General features: G+C 41.6%; 1 pseudogene; it reads right to left on the bottom strand.

Moving 5' to 3' along the window:
• Window positions 1-4,749: 4,749 nt before the first annotated feature.
• Window positions 4,750-18,128, bottom strand: LOC115104800 (protocadherin gamma-C4-like; annotated as a pseudogene).
• Window positions 18,129-18,346: the final 218 nt, after the last annotated feature.

Here is an 18,346-nt window from a genome sequence, read left to right as displayed (position 1 = left end):
TAGAAGGTTAAGCATTTGCAACACTGGCACCGCATTGGATGAATTTGATGTGAGCACTATTGAGTATCCTGTAGCCATACACACCGCTACTATAGCGTACCTGTGCCCTAAGGAGGTGGCCACCTTCATAGGACCCATAGTATCTAATGCTATTTGCTTCCATGGTGTGTTGCACTGTTAGAGGAATTCTAAATTCCTATATGTTTTTTAGCCAAAATCAAATTCGCACTCTCTCTAGTTCATTAATGAGGTGTAAGTTCATTAATTATGCATGAAGTAGATTGAGACCAGTCTTAAAAGCCAGGTAACAGCATTTATTGCAAGAGAGTACTGCCACATACACATATTTCCACAGGTTATAAACTGAAAATGACGTCAGTGTTTTCTAAACGTTCTATCTATTTCACCAGTAGAGGGGCCCTCTAGCTCTCGAGCCTTCGCTCCACGCCTGAAGTCAAGGTCAGTCGGTATAAATCAGCATTCTAGACAGTCTGGAGATAGTCCGTTCCTGCCACCTGGAGATTGTACAAATGAATGAACTAAGGAACAGACCTTCATTGTTACTAAACTCCTGACTATATTATATACAATTGGGAATGGGAGCAAGAGAGAAAATTCATATGTACAGTACATTATAGCATTTGGACTAGTCAGTTCTGATTGGAATGTATACATAATTAGTCATTTCAACCATAATTTCCTCTAACATGCACTTAATGTGTTGACCTGCTATCCTGCCTAGGTTACTAACCTTTTGTTCTTGGCATATGATGCATTTCTTGCATATTTCTAGTACCTCTTCTCTAGTATAGAAAATGTCCTCGTTTGTTAGCCTTTTCATGAATATTCGGGACCCCAAGTGGCCCCAATCCTCATGGCGTGCTCTCAGTTTGTCTTTTTCTCATTTATAGAGAACTATTCTTCCCATTTGAACTAGTTAATCTACCTATTTATTGCCTAGTTGGTTAAAGTCTGCTTCTGCACTTACTGACTCGGCAGTGTGAGCCTTTTAATGACTTACCACTATGTCCATTTTATCCATTAACTCATGGATTTTCCTCCACTCACCCTCATATTGAATTGGCTTATTTTTGGCACCTCTGTATCCGTTATTCTGCCAAATCTTTTTATCTGAGGCCATAGCTCGCGCACAGTAATAACTGTCGGTCACTATTTCTATCCTTTTCAGGTTAGACTCTATACAGTGTAAAAGTGCCTCCAGCACTGCCATTACCTCTGCCTTTTGGGCTGTCCCTGTTATTGTTTGACTCTGTTTGGTCAGAGTATCTCCTGTAGCTTTATTTTTCACTATAAAGCCCCATCTGTTTTTTTCTGACTTCTCGCTTCCATCCGTAAACACCACTATATCACTGCGTTTTTCTTTTGGTGTTTTATGCTTCCTTTGCCTTGCTTTAAGGAGGTTCATCTTCTTGTTCCCAACCTTTGTCTGCTACAAAGAGTACTCCCTTGGTTCCTACTACATTTCTCCATTTGTCCCAGGTGGTGGTTGTCACCTCTAGCATTTTCTTTGTGTGGTTGTCTGCCCATAGCCTGTTTAGCTCCTGGTTTTTTATTATAATTTGTTGACCCTGAGTCAGTGATACTATCTTGTTCCAATATATTTCTAATCGGGCCATCTTGGCTCCTTCAGACGTATATTTCATCACTGGTCCCTTTAAGTGTTTACTGCAGCACTTCACTGTTCTCTCCGATCCTTCATCGGCCACTCATATGAACCCGTCCCTATCTATGTCCTCCCCTTCTAATTTGACAAATATCCATAGGGGCAGATCGGGGTTTCTTGGCTCATTAGTCTGGGCTACAGCTGCCATATTTTTTAACTTTATCCATGATTCAGTCATTTTGTCTGTTCAAATGATGGGCTCTCTCCCATATTGCTTATGTGACAGCTCTAGTTGGTCATTTCGTCTAGTAATGCCTTTATAGCAATGCTTAGCTACCCTGCTATAGCCCGGTATGTGGTTTCTAATATACCCTAGTTTACCGAGGCATTTCTGCATCTCAATCACTGTTTGTGGCTTCTCCATTCTCTGCACTTCTCCATTCTCTTCACTTCTCCATATTCCATCGCTGATTGTGAAACCGAGAAAGCTGACTTCCTTCCTGCCTATCTGGCATTTTGTCAGATTCAGTTTCCTGCCTGCAGTATTCAACTTGGTTAAGGCCTCTTTTGTGTCTGGCTATTTTGCATTGCTTCCCTGGCTTATGTACTCCTCCAATTATTTTATGTGTGTTCTGACTCTCTCTATTTGGTCTGGACCCAAAAAATAATATTTATGACTCCCCTTACTTATAATTATTTAGCGTCCGAAAAGCTGAGGAGATTTTCTTCTCCTTGTAGCATATTTTTCCCTAAGTGGTTTATTATTTTCATATCTTTTTTTAAAGTCCATCCTGAAATTTTACCCCGAGGCGTGCACTCTTTGCAATATTTACTTCCATGTAAAGTCCCATTCCCCTACTCCTGTGTCAGTGTCTAACTGACCTAATACATTTGCACATGGGCCACTATCTGTCTCAGCTCTTTCAATGTAGTTATGTCTATGTTTAACTTCCTCTTAACTGCTGCTTTAATGGCTGTGGTTTAAAACCGGCCTTTTTCGCATCCGCATCTGCTTCCTGTTGCCGCAGCTAATACTGTCAGTACCAGATATGGTCTCTGTCTCCAAATATTGACTGACTGTCTCACTGTCTCCCTGTTTACACTAATGAATTTTATGGAACTCAACATTTCTATGTAGTAACCTATAAGATAATTATATAGTTCAACTTAATTAACCCGATACTCTCAATGACCCTGGGTCACAACAGATGCCATATATTCTTGTCATTTTTCTACTATTTAAAGACAAACCTTCAAATGATTAGATAAGGCCAAAACGCTGCTAAACATAGCCTATGTTTTCTGTACTAATGAAATCTCTCTTTCGGGGGTCCACTGTATTTTATCTAACAATAACCTGGGTTAATCTTAACTCAGTCGCATCAATAATTGTATATATGTTGCATAGTATGGGATCCATTATCTACAGTACTTTATTATCCCTAAGATCTGCAACATATTTATTTTCATAATTAAATTTAATGCTTATAAAATCACTCTTTTTCTACCTTCATCTTTTTTCTGCCCTGTTGGCTTAAAACATATCCTAAATATTTAACATAAGTCTTCCTGCATGGCTCTCAACATTACACTAGTGTCTCCTAGATTCGTTGGAGTCCCATCTTGTAGCAGGGCCATTGCCATGGGGTACCAGGGCTGTGCATAGAAGGCCACTTTGCCACAATACACACTTACATCCTCTGGTCCCCCTTCTTTTTCTGGGATGACTTCTATTAGAACCCAATTTCGTATTACTACGAGGTCTGCCTGCCTTGACGGCGCTGAAAATAATTCACTCCTGTTAACATATTTTCACCTTGAGGTTTGTATAAATTTCCTATTTAGTTATAAACTCTATAGTATTTTCTAGTTTCCTCAGGGATTTTTTTCTCAAAGAGTAGACTCTAACCCGCCATTGCTCTTTACCTCGATTTTATTTAGATTTCCTATTTAGTTATAAACTCTATAGTACTTTCTTATTTCTCAGGGGTTTTTCCTCAAAGAGTAGACTCTAACCCGCCATTGCTCTTTACCTCGAGATTTAATTTAGATGTCCTATTTAGTTATAAACTCTATAGTACTTTCTTATTTCTCAGGGATTTTTCCTCAAAGAGTAGACTCTAACCCGCCATTGCTCTTTACCTCGAGATTTAATTTAGATGTCCTATTTAGTTATAAACTCTATAGTACTTTCATATTTCTCAGGGATTTTTCCTCATACAACGCCCATAGTGACACTTACGCACTATGTTAGCTTTACTTTCCCAAGGAAATAATACAATTTCAAAGTAGTTATACCCTTTGAATAGAGACTGGTGATCCTTAATCATTTTATAATTAATTTCCACCTGTTCCAACAATTTCTAGTGAAGTTGATCAGTCTTCACGGGAAATTCTTAAGATTCAGGGCTATTTGCCTAATCCTGTTATTGGAGGGGCCGTCTGTTCCGTCTTGGTCAGCGGCCCCAGGGTATTCCTGGTACGCACATTGCGAGCCTAGTGCTGGGTAGACCTGCCTTTTGCCTGCGTATCATTTCCTGTTCTGTACCATTATTTTCTACCCTACTTTGCTCCTCATGAGCTGCCATAGTATCTATGGTAGTTGCCATGGTTTTCTTTCTCTGGGTATATAGGTCCTTAACTTATTTAGTTTTCAGAGTATTATTACTATCGGTGCCCCACGTTGGGCGCCAAGTGTCACGGTGCTGACTTTTGCCCAATGCCTGCAGCAAAAGCCTCTACCCCGTCCTCTGGCTGGGCAGAGTACTTTGGGACTTTAGTTACTTCGGTGTAACAAGGGCCTTGCCGTGCGGCCCTACCAACCCTTCTATTTATTCGTAATGGCCCTTTGCGTGAGTTGGGTTTGTTCCTTCGTTCACGTTGTCACTCCCTTATTTTCCGGTCTAGTATGAGGCCTTGGATAGATATACTCCTATTTAAATATTCTTAAGCGTTATGGATTCCTCCTATATTTCCTTACCCTCAAGTTATCTTTACCTATGTATATATCAATACCTAATAACAACTCCTAGTAGTTATTATGCTCGTCAGCTAGTAGTCACTCGGAAACTAGTATTGGTATGTTTTGACTTTCTTAAAAATATATTATTGTCCACACAATGAAATATTCTTTAGTGCAATCACTTTAACCTATAACCAGGGTCACTTTCTGTTCAGTGAGAGTGTCAAAGGCGTTTGCTCTCCAGATCGTTAATCTGGCCTAGTTGTCAAAGTTTCAAGCTTTTATTAAGTCACTCTGCTTGTCCAGTTTCTGCAGGTGCGGTCCGTGGTTCCATGAGGTCCCGTGAATGCCCTGTGTTGTACCCATTGTTTGATGGAGTGGGCAGATTATTTTTATCTCTTGTCACAGGGTGATGTCTGTGCAAAAACAAAACAGGCTATTTTAAGAGTCACCCATATTGAAAAGATTTAGAACAATTAGACACCCTATAACCCACACCTATGCATTCATGTATCAATCTGATGAATTGTGTTGTGCAATAAGCAGGCTCAGTTGTATAACTGGCTCCTTCCACCTTCAAATAATAGTTCAGAGGACCAACCATGGAGAATAATTAGACACTTCATTATTTCTATTTATATAACTATGCCATATTGTTTGCCTCGCATGTCTGTGCATGTTTTTCAGTATAATGTACCCTGCAGCCACTGATTGTGGACACCAGGTGAGGTCCCACACACACACATTCCTGTTGAACAGTCTCTGTAACTACCTTGTTTTCTCAATAACAGTCTCTCTCCTTCACTTCATCCCTCTCCTCCTTCTCCCTAAATCCTCTAGGTTATATCAGCTGTGTCGGTGAACCCCTCCTGCATCTGAACTGCATGACACATAGAGGGCACAGCATGATCAGAGGTGAGAGGTCACTTGGTCAGGTCAACAGGAAGTATTATTAAAGCGATACTTTACATTCAAATACAGATAGAGATGTAGTATTCCCAGAATTAATTATCCAAGGTCAGTTTTGTGATGATTGATGGTTTTTATATTCTATCTCTCGTCTGCAGATATGTTTTGATGTGAGAGAGGATGCCAACCCCCAGTCTCGTCATCGCTACCTCACCCGCTCTTAAAATAACCTTCAGGCCAACTGGGAGCCCAAGGCTGGTTAGGAGACACCACTAGAGACACTGTTATGTAATTGTGATGACCTGAGAGAATTGTAACACTGAATTGTAGCACTGTAATTAATTAATCATATGCTGTCTTCCCTGCTCCTCTGTTCTTACCTCTTTCTCTTTCTGTCTTTGACACTCTTTCTCGCACCTCTCTCCCCAGTTTTACAGCACTCTAGCCGAAGCTTGACATTGCACATGGTGATCTTAAGCTTGTGTGCGGCTGCTCGGCCATGGAAATCCATTTCATAAAGCACCCATTGAGCAGGTCTTGTGCTGATGTTGCTTCCAGAGGCAGTTTGGAACTCGGTAGTGAGTGTTGCAACTGAGGACAGACGATTTTTACACGCTACGCGGTTCAGCGGTCTAATTCTGTGAGCAAGTGTGGCCTACCACTTCGCAGCTGAGCCGTTGTTACTCCTAGAAGTTTCCACTTCACAATAACAGCACTTACAGTTGACTGGGATAGCTCTAGCAGGGCAGAAATTTGACCAACTGACTTGTTGGAAAGGTGGATCTAATGACAGCCACATTTAAAGTTACTGAGCTCTTCAGTATGGGCCATTCTACTGCCAATGTTAGTCTATGGAGGTTGCATGGTTGTGTGATCGATTTTATACACTTTTCAGCAATGGGTGTGGCTGAAATAGCCGAATCTACTCATTTGGCCATGTATTGTAAATGGGGCCCATTTTCTTCAAAGCAATGCTCCCATGACTTGTTCAAAGGCAAAACAATATTCAGAAAAATAAATCAAAACATGGCCATATAATAAAATAAAGATCTGAGATCGAAGGTCTGGGATTGAGTTCCTCATTAAGCCCCCCAATCTAAAATAATTGGACGTAGGATTATATTTCCTATTTATTTATTTTCAGAACCCTTGCAGAATAAATTCCTCAACTCTTCTGGCCGTGATGGTTTCATATTCCCGTAGTAACCGTACAACAAATTAGCATGCGTCTCTCATTTAATTGAGCCTATGTAAATAGATAGGCTACATATTTCTAGTTTTCTGTATGTGATCGCATAGTCAATGCGGTTTAGCCAACAGACTCATTTAAAAGGTGAACATCAAGACAGTTGATCTTTTACTTTGAAGTATGTCTGCTATTACTGCATACCCAGCCGTCACCATGTCTTGAGACATTTTGAGAAATGTCTTGAGACATAAAAATGAAGATCTATAGACACATCTTGGAAATACCAATGTCTTGAGACATTAAGGCATCTTGAGACATTTTATAATTTGTTGTTTTCATGTTTTACTAGTAATGAATACTAATCATTCACTCTCTCATGCACATTCATAGCAAAAATTGTGCTGCTTACCCAATCACAGTAATCAAGATTTATCCACCTAATTATCTTGTCTGGATAATAGATCATCTTTGGTGTGGCCTCTATGGCGTGCACCAAGTTTATAAATCCATTTTTTAAAAGATGTAGCTCACTTATTGTTTTTAGAAATGGAGCATGCAGATATTTATTGTAAGATTTAGGCTACGGTTTTAAATGAGGCACCAGAAATGTGATTATAAATCTTGATGTCGATATCAAGCCACAGTTATTTCCTCTGTCTGTATGCCAATGACGGATATTCTAAAAGGAACAGCGACTATCATTTGTTTTTCAACTAGACAATGACCCAACACACCTCCAGGCTGTGTAAGGGCTATTTGACCAAGAAGGAGAGTGATGGAGTGCTGCATCAGATGACATGTCCTCCATAATCACCTGACCTCACCCCAATTGAGATGGTTTGCGATGAGTTGGGCCGCAGAGTGAAGGAAAAGCAGCCAACAAGTGCACAGCATATGTGGGAACTTTTTTTTGATGACTTCACAATTATTATACAATGTAGAAAATAGAAAAAAAATAAAGAAAATCCTTGAATGAGTAGGTGTGTCCAAACTGACTGGTACTATATATATACATATATATATATATATATATATATGCATGTGTGTATATATAACAACACATGATTCAATATGTGCAGAAAGTTTGAGGTGAAATAAATGCTATCCAGCTAGTTAACATAAGCCAATGTCTGCTAGCATAGGTAGCTAACCCCCAGTTAGCAGGGTTAGGGGTCAGATTTAGAGTAGGGGCCAGGCTTAGGGTCAGAATAGGGGTTAGAGTTAGGTTAGGGTCAGAATAGGAGTCAGGGTTAGGGCTAGATTGGGGGTCAATTCTCCACCGTTCCTAAAATACTTCTCATTTTTTTCTTTTCAGGTGAGATTTTACAAGAAAATATATGATTGTGGTGTTTATGACAAAGAGGCTCTTTGTTGTGCCCTGAATGCTATTGAAGCAGCTGCCTGTGCTTTTACTGTGCCACCCAAAACCCTGAGGCACCACCGTGACAAGCAAGTCAAAACCCCAGGCTACAGCCATTTGGGTGGGTTACCGGTCTTCACTGGCCTGGTATGGTTCTCAATCAGAGGCAGCTGTCAATCGTTGTCCCTGATTGAGAACCATATTTAGGTAGCCTGTTTTCACCCTTGAGTTGTGGGTGATTATTTTCTGTTCTGTGTACTCACCATACAGGACTGTTTCGTTCATTGTCGCTTTATTGTTTTCTGTTGAGTGTTCATTTATTCTATTAAATCAATATGGACACTTACCACGCTGCGCATTGGTCCTCACCTTCTTCCATCACAGACGAGCGTTACAGAATCACCCACCACAACCGGACCAAGCAGCGTAGTACCCAGGAGCAGCGGGTTCAAGACTCCTGGACTTGGGAGGAGATCTTGGATGGCAAGGGACCCTGGGTACAGCCGGGAGAATATCGCCGCCCCAAGGCAGTGCTGGAGGCAGCTAAAGCCGAGAGGCGGCATTATGAGGAGCTAGCACGGCAGCGCAGCTGGGACGAGAGTCAGCACCAAAACATTATTGGGGGGGGGCACACGGGGAGTGTGGCTAAGTCAGGTAGGAGACCGTGTTATGCCGTGAGGCGCACGGTGTCCCCGGTGCGCAGGCATAGCCCGGTGCGTTACATAGCAGCGCCTCGTATCGGCCGGGCTAGAGTGGGCATCGAGCAAGGTGCCATGAAGCCGGCTCAGCGCATCTGGTCTCCAGTGCGTCTCCACGGGCCGGGGTATATGGCACCATCCCTACGCATGATGCCCCCGTTTCGCCAGCACAGCCCAGTGCGGTCCATTCCACCTCGCCGCACTGGCCTGGCTACGGGAGTTTTTTTTAATGTACTTTATTGTGCTTTTTATCGCATTGAGAAACATTTCAACCAAATATGATCCAAATTGGCAACACTTTATTTTAAGGGTCTGTCGTAAAACCACTTATAAGGCATTAATAAATTGAGTTCACCATTTATTAATCATTACTCCCACATTTTAAAAAAACATTTACATTTATCATTAGTAAAGTCAAAAACATAGACATGCCATTGGTAGATATTCCTTCTGTACCTGGTAAAAAAACAAACAAGCACACAACACAGGATGTTTAAGTAACTTTATATACATGTGTGAATAACTAGCTTACTAGCATTTACAAATGTGGGAGAAATTATTAATAAATTGTGAGCAAGCTGTTTGTAAATGCCTTATAATTGTGTTATAAATGGTTTATTACGGACCCTTAAAATAAAGTGTTACCCACAAATTTCCACATTGAAATTATGTGGTGTGCCCAGTGGGATGTCTCTGTGAATCCCAGGGCAAGCGATAATAGAATTACTAACTTTTGATGCAATAATCATAGATGTTAACGTCACAGCAATTGTCTATTAGTAAATTCAGCACCATATCGCATGGGCAGCGTCACACTGCAGGTCTACGTCCCAGACTGAATCATAAGGCTATGTGTGTCCAGTATACCCGACCTAACCCCATTGATCAAAATAAATCAGCATACATCTCTGATTGTATACATGATAGAAATGTTTATGAAGCCAAACAGGTCAAACATAAAGGTATAAAGTAAAACAATGTGAGATATAGTGCCTTCAAAATAGTATTCAGATCCCTTGACTTTTTCCACATTTTGATGCATTACAGCCTTGTTCTATAATTTATTACATTGCAAAAAATTCCTCAGTAATCTACACACAATAGGTTTTGATAAATGTTTTTTAAAATAATTTATAAAAAATAAAAGTATTTAAGTAAGTATTCAGACCCTTTGCTATGGACTCGAAATTGAGCTCAGGTGCATCCTGTTTCCATTGATCATCCTTGAGATGTTTCTACAACTTGATTGGAGTCCACCTGTGATAATTTCAATTGATTGGACAGGATTTGGAAAGGCACACACCTGTCCATATAAGGTCCCACAGTTGACAGTGCACGTCAGAGCAAAAACCAAGCCATTAGGTCAAAGGAATTGTCCGTAGAGCTCCGAGACAGGATTATGTCAAGGCACAGATCTGGGGAAGGGTACCAAAATATTTCTGCAGCATTTACATTCCCCAAGAACACAGTGGCCTCCATAATTCTTAAATGGAAGAAGTTTGGAACCACCAAGACTCTTAATTGAGCTGACCTCCTGGACAAACTGAGCAACTTGGGGAGAAGGGGAGAATCTTAAATAAACATGCCCCATTCAAGAAATTTAGAACCAGGAACAGATATAGCCCTTGGCTCTCTCCAGACCTGACTGCCCTTAACCAACACAAAAACATCCTATGGCGTTCTGCATTAGCATCGAACAGCCCCCGTGATATGCAGCTGTTCAGGGAAGCTAGAAACCATTATACACAGGCAGTTAGAAAAGGTAGCTAGCCAAGGCTAGCTTTTTCAAGCAGAAATTTGCTTCCTGCAACACTAACTCAAAAAAGTTCTGGGACACTGTAAAGTCCATGGAGAATAAGAACACCTCCTCCCAGCTGCCCACTGCACTGAAGATAGGAAACACTGTCACCACTGATAAATCCACCATAATTGAGAATTTCAATAAGCATTTTTCTACGGCTGGCCATGCTTTCCACCTGGCTACTCCTACCCCGGTCAACAGCACTGCACCCCCAACAGCAACTTGCCCAAGCCTTCCCCATTTCTCCTTCTCCCAAATACGTTCAGCTGATGTTCTGATAGAGCTGCAAAATCTGGACCCCTACAAATCAGCCGGGCTAGACAATCTGGACCCTTTCTTTCTAAAATTATCTGCCAAAATTGTTGCCACCCCTATTACTAGCCTGTTCAACCTCTCTTTCGTGTCCTCTGAGATTCCCAAAGATTGGAAAGCAGCTGCGGTCATCCCTCTCTTCAAAGGGGGGGACACTCTTGACCCAAACTGCTACAGACCTATATCTATCCTACCATGCCTTTCTAAGGTCTTCGAAATCCAAGTCAACAAACAGATTACCGACCATTTCGAATCTCTTCTCTGCTATGCAATCTGGTTTCAGAGCTGGTCATGGGTGCACCTCAGCCACGCTCAAGGTCCTAAACGATATCTTAACCGCCATCGATAAGAAACATTACTGTGCAGCCGTATTCATTGATCTGGCCAAGGCTTTCGACTCTGTCAATCACCACATCCTCATTAGGAGACTCGACAGCCTTGGTTTCTCAAATGATTGCTTCGCCTGGTTCACCAACTACTTCTCTGATAGAGTTCAGTGTGTCAAATCGGAGGATCTGCTGTCCGGACCTCTGGCAGTCTCTATGGGGGTGCCACAGGGTTCAATTCTTGGACCGACTCTCTTCTCTGTATACATCAATGAGGTCGCTCTTGCTGCTAGTGAGTCTCTGATCCATCTCTACGCAGACGACACCATTCTGTATACTTCTGGCCCTTCTTTGGACACTGTGTTAACAACCCTCCAGGCAAGCTTCAATGCCATACAACTCTCCTTCCGTGGCCTCCAATTGCTCTTAAATACAAGTAAAACTAAATGCATGCTCTTCAACCGATCGCTACCTGCACCTACCCGCCTGTCCAACATCCCTACTCTGGACGGCTCTGACTTAGAATACGTGGACAACTACAAATAATTAAGTGTCTGTTTAGACTGTAAACTCTCCTTCCAGACCCATATCAAACATCTCCAATCCAAAGTTAAATCTAGAATTGGCTTCCTATTTCGCAACAAAGCATCCTTCACTCATGCTGCCAAACATACCCTTGTAAAACTGACCATCCTACCAATCCTCGACTTTGGCGATGTCATTTACAAAATAGCCTCCAATACCCTACTCAACAAATTGGATGCAGTCTATCACAGTGCAATCCGTTTTGTCACCAAAGCCCCATATACTACCCACCATTGCGACCTGTACGCTCTCATTGGCTGGCCCTCGCTTCATACTCGTTGCCAAACCCACTGGCTCCATGTCATCTACAAGACCCTGCTAGGTAAAGTCCCCCCTTATCTCAGCTCGCTGGTCACCATAGCATCTCCCACCTGTAGCACATGCTCCAGCAGGTATATCTCTCTAGTCACCCCCAAAACCAATTCTTTCTTTGGCCGCCTCTCCTTCCAGTTCTCTGCTGCCAATGACTGGAACGAACTACAAAAATCTCTGAAACTGGAAACACTTATCTCCCTCACTAGCTTTAAGCACCAACTGTCAGAGCAGCTCACAGATTACTGCACCTGTACATAGCCCACCTATAATTTAGCCCAAACAACTACCTCTTTCCCAACTGTATTTAATGTATTTATTTATTTTGCTCCTTTGCACCCCATTATTTTTATTTCCATTGCAAAACTACCATTCCAGTGTTTTACTTGCTATATTGTATTTACTTTGCCACCATGGCCTTTTTTGCATTTACCTCCCTTCTCACCTCATTTGGTCACATTGTATATAGACTTGTTTATACTGTATTATTGACTGTATGTTTGTTTTACTCCATGTGTAACTCTGTGTCGTTGTATCTGTCGAACTGCTTTGCTTTATCTTGGCCAGGTCGCAATTGTAAATGAGAACTTGTTCTCAACTTGCCTACCTGGTTAAATAAAGGTGAAATAAAAAATAAAAAAAATAAAAAAGGGCCTTGATCAGGAAGGTAATCAAGAACCCGATGGTCACTCTGAGAGAACTCTGGAATTCCTCTGTGGAGATGGGAGAACCTTCCAGAAAGACAACCATCTCTGCAGCACTCCACCAATCAGGTCTTTATAGTAGAGTGGCCAGACGGAAGCCACTCCTCAATAAAATGCACATGACAGCCCACTTGGAATTTGCCAAATGGCACCTAAAGGACTCTCAGACCATGAGAAACAATATTCTCTGCTCTGATGAAACCAAGATTGAACACTTTGGCCTGAATGACAAGTGTCACGTCTGAAGGAAACCTGGCACCACCCCTAAGGTGAAGCATGGTGGTGGCAGCATCATGCTTGGGGGTGTTTTTCAGCAGCAGGGACTGGGAGACTAGTCAGGATCGAGGCAAAGATGATCGGAGAAAAGTACAGAGATCCTTGATGAAAACCTGCTCCAGAGCGAACATTCACCTTCCAACAGGACAACGACCCTAAGCATACAGCCAAGACAATGCAGGAGTGCCTTCGGGACAAGTCTCTGAATGTCCTTGAGTGGCCCAGCCAGAGCCCGGACTTGAACCCGATCAAACATCTCTGGAGTGACCTGAAAATAGTTGTGCAGCAACACTCCCCATCCAACCTGACAGAGCATGAGAGGATTTGCAGAGAGGAATGGGAGAAAATCCCCAAATACAATCTTGTAGCATCATACCCAAGAAGACTTGAGGAGGTAATTGCTTCCAAATGTGCTTCAACAAAGTACTGAGTAAAGGGTCTGAATACTTATGTAAATGTGATATTTCAGTTTTGTTTTTTTAATACATTGAACATTTCTACAAACCTCTTTTCGCCTTGTCATTGTGGGGTATTGTGTGTAGATTGATGAGAAAAAAATGTTTTAAATACATTTTAGAATTAGGCTGTAACGTTAAAAAAAATCTGGAAGGCACTGTGCATGCCTGTAAATTATTGCCTCACGGAATGCAATGCATAATCTGCAGATGGTATATCCTCAGATCATTTTCACCATAAGTGGCTATAATTGCCATTATATCTGTACAATCATCATCATCATCATCACCCTCATCCTAAACTAGGATTGCACATGATATGAATTAAAAGGGATAGCATTATGACACAGACACTGCTGTATTGACACAAAATACTATGGTGTAATGTTGTAAATTATACGTTCAAAGGAGCATGGATACAAACAGACACAGAGGGTTATAATTTATGGGTTGTTGATATTAATATTTAGTGAGCATCCACAAAATTACCTTGAATTGTATGCACAGTCTGTCCCACTATATTCATTTAGAAAAGTCACTGTTGATCAGATTGTCCTCTCTCTGCTCAAGCTTGGGTCATAGCTAGAGACGGACCTCTTCTTCTTTCCAAATGTAGAAAATGAGTTCAGTTCTCCTCTGGGCACAGGCTTCAGTGTACAGTAGCCAGACAGCATGCCAAGGATGTAGACATTGGGCTGGTAGTCAGGTGGTCGCTGTGCAGATAGGGGCTGGGTGTACCTTAGAGTCCACGTACGGGTTGGAACACCTCCTACACTTCCAACACTCCCAACTTCTCCTTCCTGGGTGGACATGTTGCAGTCTGCTAACAAAACAAATCACATAGTAAAGTGTTGGTTAGTGTTGTGATTTCTGCAATAGCAACATGCCCTACAGTGTGAATTTCAGCGATTTTTCATAAATGTCCAGTCAATGTTCGCTTGCTTGAGAGGAAAATTTTACACAGTAAGGTTAGCAATACAGCAGAAATGATAGACCACATTAATTACAAATAATTGCCAGAAAATAAATATTATTCTGTGAGAAACATTACATTATTTAATATGCAATGGATAGTTTAAATTGCTCTTTGGAAGAAAGAAATACACACTAGTACTACAACGAATAGGAAAACGGGCAGTACAGTTGTTTCATTCTTGCATTATTAATGCAATACACTACAGTTCATTAATATACCCATGTATGCAGCTATTGCCCCCCTGCGGCACAATGGAGCATCCCTAGGAAGAGGCAGCTTATCTAAAGTTGCAAGTGAGCCACCATCCCATCAGTAATTGCAAATATATGTATGCAAATCAGCATTTTGTTTTTATGATGTAGTACTTGAATTACTTGAATTTAGTTATATTCGGATGCATTCATTATTTTATCTTTAATGTATGAGTTCCACACGTCTTGCACTACTAACTCGAAAGGCCTTGAAACGTCAGTTTATTCTTTAGCAAACAAATTGATATTGTTGGATTGTTGAGGTAATTAGCAAAACTATACAATACGTTGTTTTGCTTATTATACGGATTACTTCACATGACCTCTCTCTTTATATAAGTCTATAAAATATACAATTATATTATATTCAAATGATTAGTGGAGAGGCTATCTAGGTCTAGGCCCATGATTAAACTCGAGTCTCACTCGCTCCTGATGCTTGCTCACTCGCTCCTGATGCTTGCTCACTCGCTCCTGATAGTCGGCTATTTTCTTCTCCCTCCACTTCAATATAGAATCTTCACGCATAATTCTAATAGTATGACTGACAATATTTGTTCAGTCTCTAAGATAACTTTATAAGTTAATACAGCGTTTCTGACTCATGCATCATTGTTTTCCATTCGTTTTCTCCTATATTTGCAATGCTTCTTATTTGTTGAAAAAGCATGACAACCACCGAAACAGGATACAAATAAAATGATGCATTACAATGTGTCTGTCTGATGTGATTAAGTTTGAAACAGTATACATCGTTCGGAGTAATTGCTCCGTTGTTCACTATCAGGTTGCGGAGGTCCTGTGCGTTCCAACTCGACGTCGTCTGTGCCCTTGGTGTTATCCTTCTGTGGAGTTGCAGTTATTGGGATGCATGGCTTTAGGAAAATGAAATCGCTCTTTGATGATTCCTGGGTCAGACACATCTTGAAGTAGTGTGCCTGTGAAAGGGGGCCGTTGCATTTTTGCCTCGTCGCAGTTCGTGGATCCTTTGGTGCCTGTGGTTTTCTGCACATTCAGGTTGGACTTCTTGATCACATCAGCGGTAGACTCCTCAGATCGGAACACGCAGCATCCACTAAGAGAGAAATTAAATCCTCGAATGGAAGGTCCCTGTATGCCCTTATCCGGGCCAAAACGATAATAGCCATCAGAAACGTGAACGAGACACTACTAAGCACCGCGTATTTTGGTCAAAAATAAAGACATTCACAATAACATTGTTGCTCAGGGGAGGGAAACCGGAATCTTGTGCTTGGACTAAAATTGTAACGTTTCTTAGCTGATCGTTGTCAAAAGAACGCTGGGCGTACATATTTCCATTGTCTGAGTTTATGAAGACGTAGGTGGACACCGGCATTCCCTGTATATCACCTTCCAGAATAGTGTAAGAAAGATAGGCATTTTGTTCCGAATCTGGATCCAGGGCAGTAACCGAACAAATTGAGGATCCTGGTGCGTTATTCTCTCTCAAATATACAGTGTATGATGGCTGCTTGAATCGGGGTGCGTTGTCATTCATGTCTGACACTTGCACTAAAATAGTTGTCATTGTGAACAAGGGAGACGCGCCCATTTCCCGTGCTGTGAGAGTGATGTAGTCAGAAATGGTCTCTCGGTCCCAAAAAAATCACAAGTTACCAAAGTGTAATAAAAAAAAGAGGAGTGGAGCTGGGACATGATCTGGAATTTCACAGTCAACGTTCCCATTTTCCTTGTCCATGACACTAATGACAGCTATCACAGTCCCGGGTGGTCCGTCCTCTTGGACAGGTGTGGACACTGATGTCAAAATCACCTCCGGGAGGTTGTCATTCACATCTATGATATCAACAGAACCGTACAGTGCATGGCCACTGCCGGGGAGCCCATGTCCCTGGTTTGCACATATATTTCTTGCATCCTGTCTTTTTCGTAATCTACGACCCCTTTCACTCTGATCTTTCCAGTGCGCGAATCCATGCTGAAAATCTCGCGCACCTTAATGGGTGCATGCCCGCTGAAAGCGTATGTGATTTCCACGTTTGGAGCCTCATCCAAATCCGATGCGTTTAGTTGAATCACAACAGTGTCCTTCGGTACGTTTTCCACAAGCTTCACTCTGTAGAAAGACTGGTCGAACACAGGCGTGTTGTCATTTGCATCTATAACTGTTATATTGATCTGCGCTGTCCTGGACCTCTCTGGCGAGCCTCCATCCACAGCAGTCAGCACAATTTGGTGCGTATTCTGCTCCTCTGTGTCCAACGGGCTCTCCAGGACCAACTCCGCAAACGTACTGCTAACGCTAGGCGTCCAGGACGAAATGTCCGTTCACACTCAGCAGATAGGAGCGGAAAGAGGCGCTGCCAACGTCCGCGTCTGCGAACTCTCCAGCAGGGGAAACGGGACACGGTTATGGGGTCAATTTCACGACCTACGTATTGAATTAAAAATAAATCGTGAACATGAAAAATAAAGTTGAGAATGTAAACATTATATTTTCGAGGACTGGTGAAATAATGGATGTTGAAATCAAAAACCAAACAACCCCAAAACGTGTAGGCAAATCATTTTAAAGCGAGAACAAAACTCTATGACAAATGATAAAAACATATATTTGAAAACGAATGCAATTTTTTTTTCGGTTAAACTTTCCCAGCAACCAATCCTATTGAATACATTTTGCCTACGCTCTTGCCTGCATGTATACAATTAGAATTTGTTCTTAACTGACTTGCCTCGTTAAATAAAGGTTAAATAAAACATTTAATAAATGTACAACCTTTTGGTTACGCTACTCGTATATTTGCTTTCGATGTCTGTTTCTTTGTTTTCACTGCCATTCTTTTCGATTGCGAATTGTTGGCATTTTTTTCCGTTAAGGGCGGAGTTTAGAGGGAGGCCTAGACAATGAGTCTCCATTGGTCCGCTAGTTTTGGAGTGACGGTTTGTCTATTTTATTTTGAATTCAATACAAATTGACCCCAAACCCATGTACCGCCACCTCGAATATATCTTGATTAAACTCGCTCCACGGAAAACTGGGAGAGTTATCGTTTACATCTAAAATATCCACCTCAACCCTTAATATTTCCAAAGGTTTTTCGATTACCATGGCAAATGGAAAGAGCAAGAGAGACTGTTCACATAGCTCCTCTCCATCAATTATTTCGTTTACAAATAAAATACAATTTTCTAAATTCGTCTCAAATAATTTTTTATTTTTTTGTGCCTGAAACTATTCTGAACCTGCGCACAGAGTCTCTCCACGTAGAAACCAAAGCCCAAATCCTCGGCTATATTTCCAATTTAAGCCACATGTTCCAGTTCCTCAGGGATTGAATAGCGATTCTGAGCTCAAACAAAATCCAGGAAATATTTGATGAGAGCTAGGCATGTCACCTGCCATGTCCCCGCCAGCCGTTTCTTCGCGCCTCCATCTGAGCGACGCAGTCCATGTCCAAAACGCACTCCATAACCGAAAAGGGTTTCAGTTAGAAAATAGACACATTTACATCTATGTTATTCTGTATATAATCATATCTGAATTGTCCTCTTTCCTTCTCAAAGTGGAGCCGTTGTGTTTGCCCTAGCGGAGTGTCTTTGAATGTGTGTGAGTGAAAGAAG

The sequence above is a fragment of the Oncorhynchus nerka genome, linkage group LG22 (genome assembly GCF_034236695.1).
Source record: "Oncorhynchus nerka isolate Pitt River linkage group LG22, Oner_Uvic_2.0, whole genome shotgun sequence".
In the NCBI taxonomy this organism is placed as follows: domain Eukaryota; kingdom Metazoa; phylum Chordata; class Actinopteri; order Salmoniformes; family Salmonidae; genus Oncorhynchus; species Oncorhynchus nerka.
The sequence above is the reverse complement of the archived record's forward strand: the minus strand, read 5'-3'. Positions and strand labels throughout refer to the sequence as shown.